The sequence below is a fragment of the Zingiber officinale genome, chromosome 7A (genome assembly GCF_018446385.1).
Source record: "Zingiber officinale cultivar Zhangliang chromosome 7A, Zo_v1.1, whole genome shotgun sequence".
Lineage (NCBI taxonomy): Eukaryota > Viridiplantae > Streptophyta > Magnoliopsida > Zingiberales > Zingiberaceae > Zingiber > Zingiber officinale.
In genome coordinates, this window is record NC_055998.1 from 81,514,565 (window position 1) to 81,528,750 (window position 14,186).

General features: G+C 47.7%; 1 pseudogene; it reads right to left on the reverse strand.

Moving 5' to 3' along the window:
• Positions 1-3,363: 3,363 nt before the first annotated feature.
• The window catches only part of LOC121999474, a 77,327-nt pseudogene continuing 66,504 nt past the window's right edge, over positions 3,364-14,186 (reverse strand).

The window sequence follows — 14,186 nt, forward strand, 5'->3', positions numbered from 1 at the left end:
GCCGAAGACCCCGAGCCGATCGGTCGGGCGTATATTATCCGAGCCACGAGCTTGATGCCGAAGATCCCGTGCCGATCGGCCAGGTGTATATTATCCGAGCCACCTGCTCGATGCCGAAGACCCCGTGCCGATCGACCGGGCGTATATTATCCGAGCCACGGGATCAATGCCGAAGACCCCATGCCGATCGGCCGGGCGTATACTATCCGAGCCACGGGCTCGATGTCGAAGACCCCGAGCCGATCGGCCGGGCGTATATTATCCGAGCTGCGAGCTCATTGTTGAAGACCATCGAGTGGCGACGTTAAACTCTAGAGTTGAACCAGCGACTATAAAAACCCCGGCTTGAAGATCATTGAGTGGCGACGTTAAACTCTAGAGTCGAACCGGCGACTATAAAAACCCCGACCTGAAGACCGTCGAGCGGCGACGTTAAACTCTAGAGTCGAACCGGCGACTATAAAAACCCCGGCTTGAAGACCGTCGAGCGGCAACGTTAAACTCTAGAGTCGAACCGGCGACTATTAAAACCTCGGCTTGAATACCGTCGAGCGGCGATGTTAAACTCTAAAGTCGAACCGGCGACTATAAAAACCCCCGCTTGAAGACCGTCGAGCGGCGACCTTAAACTCTAGAGTCGAACCGGCGACTATAAACCCTCCGGCCTGAAGACCGTCGAGAGGCGACGTTAAACTCTAGAGTCGAACCGGCGACTATAAACACTCGGCCTGAAGTCCGTCGAGCGGCGACGTTAAACCCCCGCCTTCACGGGCCAGCTCATCGGATATTCTTTCTCCCCCGTTCGGGGTCGAGCTTATTAGAGCAGCTATCCCCCCCATTCGGGGTCGAGCTTATTAGATATTTTATCTCCCCCGTTCGGGATCGAGCGATCGTCACTGGTCTCGGATCATCTTCAGTTATTTCATCTCCTCCATTCAGGGATGAGAGATTATTACTAGTCTCGGACCAGCTTATCAGTTATTTCATCTCCCCCATTCGGGGTCGAGTGGTCTTCACTGGTCTCAGACCAGCTTCAGTTATTTCATCTCCCCCGTTCGCTGTTGAGCGATTATTACTAGTCTCAGATCGGCTAATCAATTATTTCATCTCCCCCGTTCGAGGTCGAGTGATCTTCACTGGTCTCGGATCAGCTTCAATTATTTCTTATCTCCCCCATTCGGGGTCGAGTTATCTCCGATGGTCATGAACAAAGAGTATGTCTACTGGTTTCGGACCAGAATATAGGCAATGCGCCCGTTCGGCTCATGACTTTCGCTTCCACGCGCCTTCGATTCACAGTCTACATTCCAATTTAGTTCACGTACGTCGTGCCCGTTCAGCTCGTGACTTTTGCTTCCATGCGCCTTCGATTCACGGGCTACGCTCCAGTTCAGTCCACGTGCGATGCGCCCATTGGGCTCACGACTTTCGTCTTTGTGCACATTTGATTTCACGGGCTATGCTCCCACTCGGTTTTCGGGTTCCACTCCTACCCAGTGCTGCTTTACCTCTTGCTCGATATTTGTCCAGGCACGCACTTGGCGTTCGTCCTATAGTTTGCCTGGCAGCAGTTCGACCATGTCTTTCGTCGCTCGGTCGGCGCTTTGACAGCCGCCTGATCGTCTATTCTTCCGATCGACATCCTTCCGATCGTTCAGTCAACACCTTCGCGGTCGTGTGCTCGACAATCTCGGGGTCGCTCGCTCAGAACTCTCGTAGTCGCCCGACCGGTATCGTTCAGCCGTCCGTTTGGCCACACACTTAAACTACTTGGGTCGAGCTCTTGACATTTTCTAGATGGTCCGGTCAGCATTTTGCAATCTATTGGTCGACATCTACGAGGTCGCCTGCTCGGCATCGCTCGTCCGCTCGGTCTACTCCCGCATGTTGCTCGGTCTACTATCATCTTACTCGCCGCTCGCTTAATGTTGTGTCGCTCGCTTAGCATCAGTTCGGTTGTCGACTTGGTCCGCTCGACATGATTACCATCTCATAAGACACCATTACTATAGCGACCGCTCGTGAGGCATTATACGAGGGTTGCAACGATTTAACTTCGATATTGAGAGTGATTCAGCCTCTGCGATAGACTGTCCAGTCAGTAGGACTCGCACCTCCTTCGACTAGACTTGAAGGGGAGGCTTGTGATCCGGATATAGTGAGGGGCATGGGAGTAATTAGGGGATGAGGGAGGGGCATTTTAGTCATTAGGGAGGAGTAGGGTTGGGGGTTAAGAAGGGGCACTGTAGTCACAGCGTCGGAAGGGGGGGGGGGGGGCTTGGCTTGTGATTCGGGGGGCCGCCGCTAGGAGATGGAGGAGAAAGAGGCTTCGTGTAGGGGTTCTCCACCGCCTTCTCCCCTCGCCGGCATACGGCTCCGACTGCTGCCTCTGCCAGTCATGTCGATGCCACCCTCGCGAGGACGCCGATCGTCACTCCCCCTCTTCTCGTCGCAGCACACTTCTGCCGCCCCTCCACCTTCGGCCTGCTTGACGCCCCGCCTCCTTCAGTCTGCTTGACGCCGTCGTTGCCTCTTCTAGCGCATTGCAGCTGCCCCCAAGCGCTGCAACCGCCCCCACGCGCCACAGCCGGCGGGCTCCACCGCCAGTGCGTGTCGCCGCCCCTAGCAGACACCGATGCCTCCTCTGGCAGCCGCTAGTGCCTCCGGTAGGCCGCTGTTGCCTCCCCCTCCCGTAGTTCGCAGGCGGCATCGCCGCCTTCGGCGGCCGCCTATGCAGCCTCCAGCATCCACCAGCGCCTCTCGCCGCTGCCACTTCCACCACCGGTCGACCCACAACCTCCATGATTTGTATATTATGCTTTGTGTGTTGTGTTCTAGCCATCGAGCCGTTGAGATATTGGTATTATCCGGCCTATGTGCCGTATCCGGACTGCGTGTTGTATGTTGGCTTGCGAGCCGTTGTGATATTCTCGCCTAGGTGTCATTACCATGTCTCGGCCTACAGGCCGCCTTCTAGATCCATGTTGCATCGGATTCCATGCCGTCACTCTCAGATCTAGCTCCTCAGCTGGCTCACACCCATCTACCCGTCAGGGCATGATGACTCGATCAGCACCGCAATCAGCTCACCAAGCCATCCGAGGGCGCCCCCCGGGGCCAGGGTACATCACCGTACTCACCCTATGCTTATTTCATTGTTATGTTATTATTTGACTGCTTATATATCTGCGGGATCCGCCTCGAGCATCGGGGTACCAGAGACCGGGGCAACCTGGTCGCTGGATATAGGTACAGTTGACCAGAGGACTTCTGACGACTTGGTCAACGTAGAAGACAGCTCACCACCGGGTCATGGGGATGCGGTCAACCTTCCAGGCATGACACCTCGGCAGGTCTGTCTTCTCAGATTCCCGATAGGATCATCTCCCATAATTCCTTTTTACAACATTTCCGCGGTGAACCGTACCAGTGAAACTCGAAGATGAGCTTGTTAGCGAAGGGGAAGCTGATGTTGACCTCCCGGTCTACCAGGAAGCTGAGGTCGCTGTCGAATTTGAGACCTGAAAGTATGACGAGCACGTCGCCGTTGGCAGCGTGCACCACCTCTGCCCCCAATTGCATGTACCTGCAGGAACAAAGGCACATCCATGAATTCGTCAGAGTTCTCCTTTATAACAACATCGATCGAGAGACTCACTTGTACCAGTCGTCGACGTTCTATCTCTCCCCTCTGAGTTCGTTCCTCAGGCTCATGACGACGACATTCCTTTGCCCTTTGAACAGAGCCGCCATGTTTGTCAGGCCTTGAATCAACAAATCCGGATCGAAGAACTTGTCCTAGAAGAAGCCATTGCCGTCGTCTCGATTATAGCACCACCCCGGTGTCCTGATATGATTGTCCAAGATCACCATCACATCGTTGGCTGATAGGTTTTCCACCACCGCCTGCAAATTTTCTTTTGGGAATAAGAAGATTTCATATATACGATTTGATCCTATCCGAAAGTTGAGACGATGAAAATTGGAAATGTGATACTCCGGTTAACCATGTGCTGACTCCATACGACCCTGCAATCACAACTACATCAGTGCCGAGCCAGGGAAGGTGTCCCTGGCGTTGGCCCTCCGACGCTCAAGTCAGTCACCGGTGATGTGTGGAAGCAAAGCAAAGCAACGAACAGTAGCAGCAACAGTGGATTCTTGCATATCTCCGCTGAAGTTTGGACCCCCTTTATATAGGGCTCCTGTAGCGCTCACACACCTCCCAAGCCATGCACGCTTCTCCATGATTTTCATAAAAAGATATATTAGGAAAATGTCTCTGATACAATACCTTAACAAGCCGAGCATATTTCAGACATTATAGTAGAAGCTTCCGCTGTACGATCCTCTGCCTGAACATGCCGCCGACCATAACGTCTGTCAGCGGCAATGCCTCCCAAAAGGTTATCGATAGATACTCCTTTTGTATGTTACTGGGTCGAGCAGAAGAGCAGCTTGACCAGCATTCCACTATCCTTTGTTCTGCTGATGTGTTAAACGGGATTAGTGATTTGCTGACGGATCTACTCCCTGACTGAGCCGGGAAGCTGCTTGGCCAAAATATCGATGTGTTTGAATGTAGTTTGCTCGGTCGTCACTCCGCTCCGCTGATTTCAAGGTTTAGTGTAAGGCCGAATGGGGTTGCCGCTTGGCGCGCCTTTGTGAATACTTGCTTATGTGAGTGTTGGATGCTCGGTGTGTTCCCGAGCTGTACTAATGTCGGATCGGGTCTCCTTTATCCCAGTCAGGTGAGTGGGCTGCCCGAATGGTCGAGGATATAGGGCGTTGGTCAACCTTGATTTTGACCTACACCGTGGTTGTGACCCTCTGCGGGGTGGGCCCCTCATCACCGCATCACACATGCCTCCCCCTCAAGTCTAGTCGTAGGAGGCTGCAAGTCCGACTGACTGGACAGTTTGTCTCTGAAACGGTTCTTCCGCTTGGATGTAGATCCTCCTCTGACTTCAGCTTGTTGTGTGGCCGCTCCTTGCCGACCGGTCTACTGAAGACTGTCAACTGACCGTAGGTCTGACCCTTTGGGCCGATTGGCAAGATGAGCATTTGGACTTGGAATGAATTTTTCCTGGTTTTTGTAGACGAACGTGGTTGGGGATGATGCCACCCTAATGTCTCGGGAATCGTGCGGATCCTAGTGCATTAAGGCCGAATGCTTTTTATACCTTCATTAAATGCTAACTTATGGTAGAGCGCCATGTGCAGCGCCCTCGCATGCCGCACGCCTGACGTGACGGACGACGATTTGACGCTTTGGCGGTTCAAAATCGACAGCTCGATCTTGTCATCGGATCTAGCGCCCTAGATTGGACTGTCTCTATCGGCCGAGCCATAGGTTTATAACCTTACAGCACCGACTTCTCCTCCACATTTGCGTCTTCCTCGAGAGCTGCCGACGATCTGTTCCTGTGCGACCTTCTGGTCACTTTCTACGCCCCCTCTCCGGCAACTTCTTCTTCTCCAATAAGCTTTCCTTCCTTTCTTGTTCATCCTAGATCCTTAGCCTTTCTTTTCGCTCCCGGTCTTCCAGTTGTATGTGCTTTTCGTTCGCCCTTCTTTTCTTTGAACTTCTCCATCTGTTTTGACAATGGCGAGTTCCCCACAATCGTCGCACGCCAGTCCTGGGCTTTGGTACACCACCATAGAGACCAGGTTCGATGAGGCCGAGGCTGAAAGCCTCAAGAACGCTTTTGAGATTCCCCCCGATCACAAGCTCATTTTAGCTTCGCCTTCCGATCGGCCAAATGATCTGCCAACCGGCACCATCTGTTTGTTCAAGGATCATTTTATGGCCGGGCTCTTCTTCCCTACTCATCCCTTCATTGTCGAAGTATGTAATTATTTCTGCGTTCTCCTTCCACAACTCGTGTCAAACTCCTTTCGCCTTCTATGCGACATCATCGTGTTGTTTCGGCTGCACGACATCCCTTTGACTCCTCAAGTTTTCCACTACTTCTATTACCCCCAAACAATTCGAACTGGGGACCTATCTATTTCAGTCTCGGGTTGGATTGGTTTTCTTTGACAAAATGTCGACTTCCAACAAACATTGAAAGGAATACTTCTTTTTTATACGTCTTCCAGAGTGGCCAAACTTCCGGACCCGCTGGCAAGTTGGCTTACCAGCTCAACCCGATCTAAAGAAATACAAGAGCCACTTGGACTACCTTTATGCCGCATCCATGCTGGCCTGCAGGAAGTATGACATCCACAAGTTGCTGCTTGAGGGTGTGCTGTGTATCTTTGGCCTGAGCTCTATCCACACTGGGCTCGCGACCAGCTTAGGTAAGAGGTTACATGTATGTTTTTCCTTTGATTCTAACTGATTTTTCTACTTCTTTTGCAGCCGAAGTCATGTTGCGTGCTCGGATGGTTAGCTTTGCGAAGCTTCAGGATGTCGCGATTGAGGCGATTGCTACTGAAGAATTAGCGAGCTGCGGCCTACAGCCGGTCGACTCTCAAGATGAGAGCGCAGTGACTCCCGCCCCTGCGAGTGTAGGGGAAGCTAGCCGAGCACCCAGTGTCAAGGTTGCTGGTGGCTCGAGGCAACCATCCGCACGGGTGCCTGTCGCCCGAGCAGAGAGCTTAGGCTCTTTGGACGAGCCCCTGTTAAGGCGCAAGAGGCGCCGAGCAAAATCTCCGCGCTCTGCTGCTTCAACGGTGGGGTCTGCTGAAAGGGTTGAGGTCGGAACCTCGAATCTCCCCGCAGTTCTTGAGATCACGACCGGGATATCTTCCGACTGGACGCCTTCGGTGGCCGAGCTGTCGCAGGAGCCTATTGTCACAGAGCCTCTGGTCTCCATGCCGCCATCCTCACAACCATCGAGGGTTCTACGATCGACCATCCTCCCGGCGTCTGTGTCCCGGCCGGCCAACCCAAGAGCCTTGGCCCACTCGACCCCGGGTGACTGACGATCAGTCAGGACGATCCTTCATTTGCCAACGAAGGAGTACAGCGAGCCGAGCATCCAATCGCGCACTCTTGAGCATCAAATCATCATTCGGGGCTCGCTCGCTCAAGTCTGGGAAGAAGCCCGAGCGGCGGTGATGCCCCCGGGTGCGCTCGCCAACAGCCATACCTAAATGACAACTGGGTTAGCTCTTATTGTAATTATCCTTCCTCCGATCGACTCTTACCCCTTTCACTGCTTGTAGTATTGGGTGGAGAGCCTGGCCATGTGCCATAGGCTCGCATATTTGGAGGATGAGCTAATGAAACTGAGAGCCTCAAGCAGCCAACCCATCGCCAATCCAACGGAGGTGGCCAAGTTGAAGGCCGACCTGGAGAAGACGACCAAGCTCCTTGAGGCCAAACGGGCTAAAACCTCTGGCTAGGAGGAGATGCTGGGCCGACTCAACAAACGGATCAGCACCTTTGACAAAAAGATAGAGTCGACCATCGCTAGGAAGAACCGGGTCATCGAGGACCTGAAGCTAAAGAACAAGGAGGCTTGAGACCTCGCCAACAAGCTCAAGAAGGTTGAGGATTTTATGGCGATCGAGCGAGCGTCCCAGTCGGCCTGAGAAACTGAGCTCCAGGGCCAGCTCTCTGATAAGGACGTGCCACTGAAGTTGGCCCACGATGAGCTGGGGAAGGTGAAGACTGAACTGGAAGGCTCCCGAGAGGCATTGAAGATTTATCAGGACGCCGAGTCAAGTCGATTTACAATAATGAAATAGAACTAAATCCACTCGAAGGTGTTCAATGATAAAGTCATCACCCGTTATCTTCGGCTCTATAACTTCGCGATAGACGAGACGATCAAGCAGCTCAAGGCAGGAGGCCACCTTCTCGTGACCTTGAAGGACAACATTATTAGTCGGGATAAGATGACTGAGTCACTACCCGACGACGCTCTGGATAACCTTGAGTGAGGTTGAGCGTTGAAAATTTCTGCGGTCTTAATGTAAGCTCGCCCATTCGACGAAGCTCTTATCTTTAGCTTACGATTGTAATTTTGAAAATTTTAAAGTCTTAATATATGTGCGCCCGTTCGGTGAAGCATTTCCCTTTACAGCATTTTTGTTGGAACCCCAAGGTTGTTTTGGTGTGATCAACAAGTTAAGTTAGCTCCTGTGTGTTTTTAACCTTATGTCTAAGTGTGCAGGAGCTTAGGAGCACAGGTAGTCGAGCGAAAGACGCAGCTAGCGAGAAGGATGGCACGCGGTGCGTCCGAGGGATGAGGCGCTGTGAAAGAGTACACCGACAGACGAGAAGGAAGCGTGCGGTGGTTCCGAGGGACGAGAAGCCAGAGCGGAAGACTGCGGATGAGCATGCTGTTGGGATTTTCGAGCCGTAAAAATCACTTTTTACGTTGCGGAAACCTCGAAATCCCATACCACCGGATCCGTACGAAGTTATAAAACAAAAATTTTCATGTACATATTTTCTAAACCTAGATCTCCTCTAGATCTACATGGTAGAGAGATTACCCTTAATGCGAAGCCCTTCGCTTATCTCGCTCGTCCAAGTTTGCCGGATCTCGAGAGTGTTCAAGTGGGCACTCCTCTATACGTATCCACATGAACGATTAGGTGGAGAAAAATCAAACAAAAGGTGTGCTAGCACCTTTGAAGGTTTGACCAAGGTGGAGGAGAGGGAGAAGAAGATGAGAGGAGGAAGAAGAAGGAGGTTACAAAACCAAAATGAAACTCACACAAGAGTTAAGTGGCCGACCACTTCAAAAAGCTTTTAAACCTCCGTGGGATATCAAGAGTCAAGGCTCTTGATCTCCCTCATAAGGTGGCACACACATGTGCTAGCCTTGATGATGTGGCACATCATCATTAGTCCACTTAATGCCAACTCACAAATTAGGTGGCAATGGTCAAGTCAAACTTGACCTTTCATCTTCCTCTCAAGTCAAGTCAAAATTGACCACTTCTCTCCCATGGTTGATTAAATCTAACCATTGGTTCAAGTCAATTTTAATTTAATGAATCTCTATTCATTGAATTATATTGGCTCAATGAGTCTAAGTCCAAATTAGACTCATTTAACACATGAATCAAATTGAGTCCAACTCAATTAGTTTACTTTGGATTACTCTTAATCCAATTTGGTTCATCACATGAACCTAATCCTCTTGGTTCATCACATGAACCTAATCTCCATCTAATTGCCCTTTGTGTGTGACCCTATAGGTTCTTGTAACGTTGGTAATGCTCCTAAACCCATTTAGAAACATAAGTAATGAGCGATATCTAGCAACACATCATTACTACCCAAGTTACAAGAATGTTGAGATCCAACATCACCTTGTAACTACAAATTGTGACTCTTCATAATATGTGACAATGTCCTTCTATCCTAGACATCTAAATTGATCAATGTGAGGCATATACCGTGTCATCCTCTAATCAATCTAAATCTTGAACTCCAAGTAGACTCACTCAAATCAAATGAGCTCAATATCTCATATTGACTCACTTGGGCATGGTCATTCACTTAGTGGTCTCACTCTATCAAGAATAATGATGTCACTCCCATTATATAGAAGGGATAGATCCCATCTACATCACTCACATCTCTCCGCATAATTTGTTACATACCCAGTAATCGCCTTTATAGTCCACCCAGTTACGGGTGACGTTTGACGAAGCCAAAGTTTGCAACTCCTTATGTAGGGAACCATAGTGACTTCAGGTCCAAGGACTAATAGTCATACTAATAGCCACATGAGAAAGTATATGACACTCATATAACGATCCATGATATTTTCTCATGGCTGGTCATTCAGTATACATTCTCCAATGCATACCCATGTGTCAACTTGATATCTCTATATCCATGACTTGTGAGATCAAGTCATCGAGTTGACCAACATGTTAGTCTCGTCGCATTAACATTGTCCCTGAATGTTAATACTTGACTAGGAATGATTAAGAGTAGTGTTCCCTATATCATCTCACTATCGATTCAACCAATCGTTTGATATAGGTAAGAACGTGTTGGATCGAGAAAGCGCTAGAGGGGGGGGGGGTGAATAGCGCTCGCGGCTATTTCGTTCGATTCGTAAAACTATCGGAGTAAAATACGCAGCGGAAATGTAAATAAACACAAACACAGAGACACAGTCGTTTACTTCGTTCGGAGCATAGATCGACTCCTACTCGAAGGCCCACGATCCTTGATCGCTTTCCGTGGGTAACAACTAAAATATCGTGAATGAGTACAAGGAAATAAGTACAACTGGAATTGAAATAATACCGACAACAAAATAATAACTGAAGCTTCAGGTCGTCGGCGACTGCAACAACACCTTAGAGTCGTTTCTTGAGCAGCACACAGCAGAAGGAAAGCTTGTCAATTGTTGATCTTCACTGCTGCTCGAAGACCCCTTATAAAGGGCATCCAAGGCGCCTTGAAAGCCTCTGAAGGCGCCTCCATAGCTCCGAGTCCACCGTGCAGATGAGCGCTGACCATTCTACGCTTATCACCTTGAAGGCGCCTTCATAGGTCTTCAAGGCGCCTTCCAAGGCGCCTTCATAGCCAACCGAGGCGCCTCCAAGCTCCATGGAGGCGCCTTGGACACTGTTCATCCGAGGTTAATCTTTGTACTTTGGTCCCTGCAAGATACATTAATCCCAAATATACCCTGCAGCACAAAGTTAGCACATAAAGCATAATAGAAGTGATAATGATAGTCTCCGGACTATCCGAGCCTGACTTCGAATTTCTGACCGAAAACCCTATGTCGACCCGACGCCTACTGTTCCCTCTACGGGGAACGCGTCCTCACCTACTCCACTCAGGAGATTTACCTGTTGCCAGTGCGATCCTCCAGATCGACTGGACTTTTGCTCAGCACTCGATGCTTCCGGACTTTCTGCTGGACATCCGCTTCCCGGCTAGTCCAGTCTTTCACCTGGTTCACGACACCAGGACTTTCCACCTAGGGTTACCACCCCCTAGGACTTTTACCTGAAGCCATCGACTTGCCAAGACTTTCCGCATAGGGTTCTACCCCCTATGACCTAGGGTTACCGCCCCCTAGGGTTTTCCCTTTGCCTAACCGCAGCTAGGACTTTTCTCCACCTAGGGTTACCACCCCCTAGGACCTAGGGTTACCACCCCCTAGGATTTTCACCTGCCTAACCGCAGTTAGGACTTTCCTGAAACACTCATGCAACATGTTAGATAACAACAAGACTTAACTTTGAACCCTTTGCCATTATCAAAACTTGGGTTCGATCGTCGGATGCTTCTCGCACCAACAGAACGTTCTACTCAAGGACGCTATTATACTTAGTTATTTGACACCAATACAAGTAAGTATAATAACCATAAATAAATGCCTTTATATACATAAGAAATATGATACAATGAGTCCATACAACAATCATCAAATGATTGGCTCTAGGGCTCTAACTAACATATGCTGGCGGGTGAGAAGGAAGCACGCGACGATTCCGAGGGACGAGAAGCCGGAGCGGAAGCCCGCTCGAGAAGGTTGAAATTAGGTTCGGGTGAGCCTTATTTTAGTTGACTGAAATCACCCAAGCAAGTAGAGCCAGAGTGGAAGACCCGGATCAATGCAAGCAACACCAGAGCAGAGGGCCCCGACCAGAAAGTCAACTTGGTTGACTTAGTGGTCCGGGCGCTCGGATCTATTCCGGGCGCTTGGACCATCCGGGCGCCCGGAAGAGTTGGCTTTTTGACCAGATCACGTCAAGCACGATCCGTTGTGTTGGGGATAAAGTTTTATCCCCCAGGATGCTTGGAACCCTTCGGGGCACCCCGACCAAGGCTATAAATACAGCCTTGGTCCAAAAGCTTTACATCAACTCAAGAATTGTAATTCCAACACTCGTGTGCTTCTTTAGAGTTTAGCTTCTTTCTTTTTGCACTTAATCATTGTAAGAGGCTTCTTTGCTTGAAGGAGTATTTAGTGCTACACTTTCCTTGGATTAACAATCTCCTCGGTTGTAACCAAGTCAAATCTCTGTGAGCCTCGTATTTTATATTTTAATTTACTGCTTTTATATTTTGTAAGTGTTAGTTTAGAAAATTTCAAGAAGGGTTGTGCTTTTGTTTTGTAGGCTATTCAACCCCCTTTCTAGCTCGCCCCAGCATTCAACAAGTGGTATCAGAGCCAAGGCGCTTCAGGAGGACTAACCACCGAACGAAGCAACGAATTAATGGCCAGACCAAGCATCTACCCACTGAAGTTCGAAGGGAAATTCACTAGCTGGAAAAAGCAAATGCAAGTATTTTTTAAAACTGATTTTGATTTAATGTTAATTATGGAATTCTGTTTTATATCACCGGAAGGTAAGGAGAAATACCACTGGACGAAAAAGGAGTAGGTCGACTACGTGGCAAACGGCAAAGCAGAGTACCATCTACTAACCATTCTTCCGCCACAAGAAGTCAACCGGATCGCTAACTACGACTTCGTGAAGGAACTTTGGGAGAAGTTCCTTGAGCTACACGAAGGAACGTCTGAAGCTAAGCTCGCAAAACGAGATTTACTCCGTAACCAACTCACCAGCCTGTGACTTGGGGAAGACGAGATAATTGCACATCTGCACTCAAGAATTAAGGAAATCATCACCAAACTCTCGAATCTCAGAGAAAAGGTAAGTAACCGTGATTCGCTAAGGTATGCCCTAAATTCTTTTTCTAGAAATACGAAATGGGCATCACTAGTAGATGCCTTCTATATTTCTAAAGATTTAGAAAAATACTTTAGAAGAGTTATTCTCGATATTTGAAGTGCACGAATCAAGATGCGCAGGTACAAAGGAGCCCAAGAACAACGTCACCCTCATAGCATCGAGAGACGAACCTGAGTCGGAGTCTTCTCTTGATGACAAGGAAATGGTAATGATGGTAAGACGGTTCAAGAATCTTTGTAAGTCTAGAAAAACTAATCATCCGCAGGGTAAAAAGAAAAGGACCATCCACTGCTACCACTACAACGAAGAAGGGAACGTCAAGGACAATTACCCCAAGTTAACGAACAAGGACAAATAGAAGAAGCCTGTTCAAAAACATAAGACCTTAAAAGTGACGTGGGATGATACGTCATCCGAGTCAGAAGTCGAAGCCTTCTCCGGACTTGCACTAATGGCAAGTCATCAAGACGACGACTGCGAGTCAAGCTCTTCCGAAATGACCATCGAGAGCATCGATGAAGGGGGATCCACATCGGAAGAAAGCAGCAGTTCAGGGGGAGAAACGGACAATGAGATCGATAAGGTAAGTCAGGCATGATCTCTTCCTCCCGATAAATTATTTAAGTTCATTAAATTGTTAATTAGGGATTGCTGTAAATTAGAAAAAGAAATTAAGAATTTAAAAACCATATTAGCTAAATCATGCCCAATAGAAGAATTTGACAGAATTAAATTAGAAAATGATAATTTAAAAGTACAAGTAAATAACTTGAAAAATCATGCATGCTCATCTAATACCAATGGTAGAAAATTTAACAATTTAAATTGGTATTTTAGATATCATAAGGGATAAATTAGAAACATTTCAAAGAAATATGTCCCTAAAAAATTCTTAGTTAATCCAGTTGACTGGAACCTATATTGGGTTCCTAAGTCCTACTTAATCTAAATTTTAATCAGATTTAGCGCTTTAGCAAGAAAATTAAACAATGAATTTCTTTATAAGCCTTTGTCTAAGGAAGTGGTTATTTCTCCAATAACCAAGAAGGCCTAGTGCTTCGCCACGACCTAGAAGCCAAAATATTGAAATAAAATGTTTAATTAACTTTCTAATAAAGCATTAAGGTTGAAATTTAATAATGCTTTAAAAAGTCTTTTAAATATTTTTTTACTTAGATTTTTTTTGCGTAAAACTTTTACTTAGAAAAATAAGTTAAAAAGTTCTTCTGAAATTTCTGCTTAAATTTTTACTTAGATTTTTTTTTTCAAAAACATTTTTGCAAAATTTCCTAAGTTAGAATTTTTTAAAATTTTCTTACTTAAAGTTTTACTTAGAAATCTTTTAACTTAGAACATTTTTTTTTGAAAATTATTGCAAATTTTTTTCAAAGTTACAAATTTTTCCCTTAGAGTTTTTCTTTGAATCTCAATTTTTTATATGATCAAAGGGGGAGAAGAAAAAGTATAAGTCTAGAGGGAGTAAACCAAAAATTTAAATTTTCTATCTTTTTGCACTTTATTATAAAATTAGTTAGTTTATTTTTTTA